The sequence below is a fragment of the Triticum urartu genome, unplaced genomic scaffold, assembly GCF_003073215.2.
Source record: "Triticum urartu cultivar G1812 unplaced genomic scaffold, Tu2.1 TuUngrouped_contig_9889, whole genome shotgun sequence".
In the NCBI taxonomy this organism is placed as follows: Eukaryota; Viridiplantae; Streptophyta; class Magnoliopsida; order Poales; family Poaceae; genus Triticum; species Triticum urartu.
Genome location: NW_024120976.1, coordinates 6,347 through 13,563, shown reverse-complemented (window position 1 = coordinate 13,563; position 7,217 = coordinate 6,347). Strand labels below are relative to the sequence as shown.

Genomic DNA, 7,217 nt, shown 5'->3' with positions numbered 1-7,217 from the left:
ATGCTCGCCTCTTCCTGGTGGTAATCTCTTGACCTAGAACTCACCCTGGCCATGGCAGACGCAAGGGAAGGATGCTGAATGACTTGTTTGTTTTTGTGGATGAGGAGTTGAGGAGGAATGTGCAGTCATCTTGGCATAGTAGTATTTATAACAAAGTACTAATACGCTCCTAAGTGGGAAACCATTTAGGTTGTGATCGGTGTGAACAGGTTTGAAGAGTTTTCGATACTTAATGTGCACCGTGACCAAGAAGGAGGGGAAAACGAGAGAACTTAATTTTTATTTGCTAATTAATAGCATTGCATGCAATTACCTAACCATTGCATGTCATGTTTGGTAGGGAGCACGTTATACAGGAAGATAAGAGGTGCACGCACGCACTCGTCCTCTCTCACACACGCATCTGTAGCTACGAATTGTAGAGTTCTCAACCATCCGGTTGGCTCTATCATAGGTTTCCCGTTGCTCCTTGGGCTTTAGATTGAGAAGTTTAAAATGCGGAGGCTAAGCTGGAGGAGCGAGGTTTTGGTTAATGTGCGGGCCGCACACGGCACCAACACGACACAAGCTTCGTCTTCCTGGTGCGCAGTCAGGTGATTTGTCCAAGTATAGACACAACCAAACCCTCCTTGGTATTTGTTCCTCGACTTATCTGCAAAGAAATTAGGATCGGAGGGAGTACTACTAGTAGTACTACTACTTTGATGTGTCGCATCAACTCGCACAAGTATGCAACACTTCCTGAACAAACAAGCATATACGCTGTTATACTTCTTACCCAAAGGATCTTTATATCCAACAAACACAAAATATCTGTTCGACTGTTGGAAATTACTTTAACTGCTAATCTGATATCGAAGTAATTGCTCCATCGCCACCAAAACCCACCATCTCTTAAGCTAAAGTAGACTGAGTTAACCCCTATATTAGCATATTACTAAGATAAACAGAAGGTACTGTATAATCATTTAGGACGTGAGCTTGTCAATCTGAATGTGGAGGGACACTAGCTTAGCCCCGGCCAGCAGCTTGGGCGGAACTGTGAAGAAGGTCAGCTCCTGCACGACGACGTCGCCGGGAACCTTGCTGCTTGTCATCTCCATTTCCACCTTGACGGCGTCGGTCCTACCTTTGGGCTCGCCCAGCGGGCCGTTCACCCACAGCTTGGCCGCGTAGTGCGGCAGTGGGGACGCCCCCGCTCTAATGCAGACGACCAACACGACGATAGGAGCGCCGATGTCAAGCACGCCGCCGACTAAGAAAAAACGCGTGGCCGTCCTCCTCCGCGAACAGCAAGAGCCGTGGATCCAACAGTGGCACTTGCAGCTGGAGCACCTTGTCGTACTAGATCCTGTGCACGGGCATGGGATGCACGGTGCTGATGTGGTGGGAGAGCGCCGGTGGTGGGCCTTCATAGCCGCAGACGGGCACGGGGCATTTGCAGGGTGCGAGCGGACACTCGCTCTGGTGATTGGCGAGCTTATGGCAAGTGACGTAGAGCCCACAACCTTCGCGCGGGCACTCCACCCTCACCGAGGAGAGCACGACATCCATCACCGTGTTCCGCACGTCGAAGCCACTGCCGCGCTCGCACTTCTGGCACTACCGCTGGTTCTCGGGGCGCTCGCCGTGGCAGTCCGCGCAGGCCAGGTGCCCTCACTTGCACTGCACAAATCAATCGAACACCACATCAATCAAGAAACATGCACCTTGCTCGATCAGCTGAACGGACGAGGTGTATTCGAACCTCATACACTGGAGGCTTCAAGGGGCGGAGGCATAAGGGGCAGTGGAGCAAGGTGAGGTCCATAGAGACCATAGAGAGCTCCATTGTCGGTCCCTGTTCCGTCAGCATGATCTTGCCCTCCTCGTGCACAACCATCTCTCGCTTTATGATACGTCTCCAACGTATATATAATTTATGAAGTATTCATGCCAATATATTATCATTCTTGGATGTTTTACAATCATTTTATAGCAACTTTATATCATATTTTGGGACTAACCTATTGACCCAGTACCCAGTGCCAGTTGCTATGTCTTGCTTATTTTTTACATCGCAAAAAATCAATATCAAACGGAGTCCAAACACCACGAAACTTTTTGGAGACTTTTTTGGACCAGAAGGAACCTAATGGGCCGTAGCTGCACCTGGGGGGGGGGGCGAGGGGGGCACAACCCACCAGGGCGTGCCAGGCCCCCTGGTGCACCCAGGTGGGATGTGCCCACCTCGGTGGCCTCCCGCACCCCTTCTTTGCACTATAAATTCCCAAATATTCCGAAACCCTTTGGGGTTAACCTAGAACAGAAGTTTAGCCGCCGCAGGGCTCCGTAGCCACCGAAAACCAATCTAGACCCGTTCCGGCACCCTGTCGGAGGGGGAATCATCTCCGGTGGCCATCTTCATCATCCCGGCGGCCACCACGATGAGGAGGGAGTAGTCCACCCTCGGGGCTGAGGGTTTGTACCAGTAGCTATGTGTTTAATCTCTCTCTCTCTCTCTCTTGTGTTCTTGATATGTCATGATCTTGATGTATCACGGGCTTTGTTAATATAGTCGGATCATATGGTGTTTTCCCCTTGACGGTGTCCTGGACTAGGAGGTACTCACCACATCGTGTGCCGATCAGTTAGATTGGGCCGAGGACCCCCATGGCCGTATACTCAAGGGCCAGTTCGGACAACCGATGTATACACAAGGAAGATTCCACAAGACTTGGTGATCAAGACAAGGACTCCTCCCCACAGGCGTATTCGACTAGGACTCTTGTTATCCTAGGCCTCTGGTGGATTATATAAACCGAGGCTAGGCTAGTTGATAGATATATGCTAGATCATTATGACATTACTCATCATACCTCTAGGGTTTAGACCATGGTATATGATCTCGAGGTAGATCAACTCTGTACTTGATACTCTATTGATATAAACAAGAGTAGGACGTATGGTTTTACCTCCATAAAGAGGGCCCGAATATGCGTAAAAACACCGTGTTCATCGTCCCTATTACCATTCATCCTAAATCCACAGCTCGGGACCCCCTACCCCGAGATCTGCCGGTTTTGACACCGACAATGGTGCTTTCATTGAGAGTTCCGTTGTGTGATCGACAAAGGATCAATGGCTCAACTGCAGATCAACTGCGACGTCGGCATCTTCGTCGCTGGCTCGACTGGTCACCTTGGCTTGACCGAGGATTGCGCCCTACCTCCGATCGTCATGTTCGGATGAGGGCCTTCATCAACATCAACTCCGATGTCTGTCAAGATCATGGAGGAATCATCCATGGAGCTCGGGGGCTCAACGTCAACATTGCCCTCGGGCGACCGTGCTGTTTTTCTAGACAACGAACTTGTATCCGCCGCCACCGCCTTCTCTAGTGTCATTTTAACGATTGCTTTAGTGGAATTGTGTGGAATTGAGTCTACGACAACCCTGGAAAATTTTGTCGAGTTCTGATGGAGAAATCTCTGGCAATCTATGATATACCGGCACCCTGTCAAATCTGGACAGGAATCTGGACGAGTTTAGGGCGTTATCTCCAGAGCCCAGCTCAGAGGTTCTATGAAAGATCCAACCGTTCATCTGCTATGGAATTCCCATATCTACCACGCCTCAAAATTTCAGCTCGATCCGACCGTTCAAACTCCGGGAACCTTCCGATTAGTGCATCACTTTTCAGATCTGTTTTTTGCGCGAGAACGAATCTGACCTAAGTTCATCTTTTTTATGAACGGGATTTCGGACATCCTTTTTGAAGGAAGTTTGATATGGGGTATTGTGTTTTGTTCCCAAACACATCCCGCTAAATTTAAAGTCTTTTTCAATATGATCTTCACCATCGCGCCGGTGTCAAACCAGCCCGACAATGTTGCTCTACGGCTGCCGACCTACGCTAGACATGTCGTCGCTTTGTTGAGCCAAGCTCAACTTCTTCAGATCATCATCTTTGCGAGCCGAACAAGAGTTCGGCATCATGAAGAATAAATCATCGCCAACACCGCCGTCACACGGACTACACGGAACAGGCACACCGGCATCGCCGCACGGTCACTTCATCAAGCCGACATTGACCATGTCACGAGCTACGACCTGCATCGGCATGGCCGCACTGTTACTTCTTCAAGCCGATGTCCATCTCGCCGACCTACTTCGACACCTCGGCTGGACCGGGGGCTCCGCTATTTCTTCGTCAACCTACTCCGGAGACTTCGACGTCACGAGCCGACCAGTTTTGTTATGTTAGCTGGACCGGGGGCTTTGCCTCGGCGAGATAATCTTTGCCAGCATCGCCATGCCGTCGCTTCATCACCCATCAGGCAATGGGTGTGCGGATCGAGTCCCAATTTTGGGAGTAACCTTTCTTCGGACTGCTACAACAAATAAACCAGGTGCTATTAATTCTAGCAATTTTTGTTTGTTTGAGTATATTTTTTTCAAGGAATTATTACTCTGGTTTGTTCCATCATCTGTACACAGGTCTATCAAATGGTGGCCGCATTAACAATGGCCGCGTAGTGGTTTGGTCAGTTTCCGTACATAGTTCGGCGAACGCCGCATCCGGAGCTCAGACCGACCGGTGAATTCAGCTTTGCCACGCCTTTACCGCATCATGCCGACACCCTGCATCGACATTGACTTCGGCGCCAGGCCACATATCTTTAAATAAATTATTTTTGCGAAAATCAATTACGCAAGGATTTTATATATTTATATTATTCATTTTGGACCACACTATTTTATGTGTGTAGGTGATCGACTTTGACTGCGTCACGCGGTCACTTCGGCAAGCCAACGTCATCGTCCAATTGGCATAAATCGGCTGGCATGATCATCTTGTTGATTGAATTTCCATACCGACATGTTCGGATGCTTCGGGGACTTCGGCATCATCAAGAGGGTCCTACCGCATCGGGTGTTTGGTGCACGGGCCATATTTCTTTTATTACTCACTTCGCATGAATTATTAATCATGCAACCTTTTTTTATTACTGTTATCTCCGGCTTGCACTATCTTCTGTGCACAGGTAAATGATCCGGATTGGGCAGCGCTGTCACCTCGGCTGGACCGAGGGCTTCGTCATCGCTTCATTAATCCACACCGGGGACTTCGACGTCACTCTGCCGGCCTGCATTGGCCGAGCCGTGTCACTACCTCGGAGTGCCGAACTCCTTGCTCGGACACCTCGGGCTTGGAGGCTGGGAACCTTGTCGGATCTGTCACAGATCAATGAGCATCTTCTTCCCGCCACAAGCCTGAATCGTGTCATCAACACCGATCACATTAACCAGCTAAGTCGCTTTCATGCTAAAAAACTTTCAGTTTTAAATTTTGTTCGGTTCGACCAAGCATTATACTTTTTGGCAAAAAGTTTTTTGTGACAAAATTCCTTGTCAAAACTTTGTTTGTGACGCACAAATTCTTCCCATTTATTTAGGGGCTTCCTTTATGAAGCCTTTCCTCTTGCATATGATTATAATTGTATGGCTTCGTTCCTTGTTCGTGTATTACGCCACAATATGCACCATGTTAACTTAAGTATTTCGTAAGCTAGGTTGCCTAGCTCCTGTGTTTACCCCTACGTTCCCGATTGTTCGGCTAGGCAGTAAAGGGAGCACCTCTGTGATTGTTACTACTGGGTCATCCGAGTTAGTACCTCAGACTGGATGAAGCCGAAAGCTAGCGCTCTTATTGTTTTCAATCATGGTCGGCACACAATGGAACTCATGAGTACAAAAAATCTGTTGCACAAGTCTCATAGTAACAATGAGCAACTGAAGAAAGGTATCAGTGGGGGTACTATTTTCTTCGAAGATGCTTCTTACACTTCGTTAGTAATATAGCATAAGTTCCCTGAGCGCGCTTTGTCTGTTACAGACTGATGGCCTGATTGCCTGGTTATCGAAAACATCATCGATATTCTCGACATGTGGAGTACATAACACTTTTCGGCCCTTGACCAAAGAGGGAGAAGCCAACGGTCGGTTAAGACGCGTTTAAAGTTCGGGTGAACACAAATATGATATAAGTACTTTGGTACATACAATAATTATACATAAAATTCTTTTACCCAAGTCACTTGGGGGCTCTTAAAATTTATATGAGTTGTTTTATAGTAAATGTGTTTTCTTCTTGGTCGTTGGAAAGTCTTTTTCCACCGCCCCTTTTTCGACTCGAGTGTATGGTCAATAGATGGATAGCCTGCCTTCTCTCTAAAAGCCGCTCGAGTTTAGTTTGCTAAGCTGACATCGGAGAAGTACTCCGCATTTGGGATAACTAGCTTGAAGCCATAGGCGGACTCGCGTGCAGTCTCGAGATCGGATGTGGCATGTTAAAGCACGACAAAAGCACATTTTTTTTCCAATTTTTGGATTGGCACTGAACACTTGATCTTGTTCGGACGTCAAGTTTTTACTGAATTTTTTGGTTTTCCAAGCTTATGGCACTTTTAAACTATTTGTGTGTTTCCAGCATAAGTCTCGTAGTGCAACGCCGGACACCTTTAGGGATTCGGCAAAAACATTCTCAGATATTGCTATATATGCATCGGTTTCAAATTGTGTCTTCGGTCAAATAGTTGGGTTGCCCGGCTCCTGTGCTTGCCTCCTACGTTCCGCTTTGTTCGGCTAGGTGTGCAAAGGGAGAACCACTGCGATTGTGCTTCCAGCTCGCATGGTTAAGCACCTCAGTGAAGAAAGCCGAAAACCGACTGTCACAATAAGCGTAAACTGGTCAGCGATCCGATGACTATGTTAAATCACGGGCCGTTCATAACATTGGCCGAAGTGTTTACGGCTTGACCTCAGCTGTCGCCGAACACTAACCAGGGGCTCGTAGCCAGCTTCCCTAGTTTAAAGCTCCTATGACTAAGTGAAAGTTATAAAGCCCGCATATCTGATTGCCTCGTTTCCGCTAACACAACCGCCTTCGGGCGCCGAGACGTCGGCTAAGGGTTGTCTTATTATTGCGGAGACACCCTGCATAGTATCTACAAAGGGGTAGAAGCCAACGATGGGCACTTTCAACTGATAAATGGTCGCAACGGAGTCAAAATAAACATATCATCGTCATTTGTATTTAATATACAAGGGCTGCCTTCCATAATCATCGTTATAAAGCTATAAATATGCATCAATTTGACTTAAGATTTTTTCCAAGATGGGTTGCTGGCTCCTGTGCTTACCCCTACGTTCCCGATTGTTCGGCTAGGTGGTAA

At 47.8% G+C, this 7,217-nt stretch overlaps 1 pseudogene; it reads right to left on the bottom strand.

Annotated features, from left to right (window-relative positions):
* Window positions 1-968: 968 nt before the first annotated feature.
* On the bottom strand, window positions 969-1,882 carry LOC125532424 (annotated as a pseudogene).
* Window positions 1,883-7,217: the final 5,335 nt, after the last annotated feature.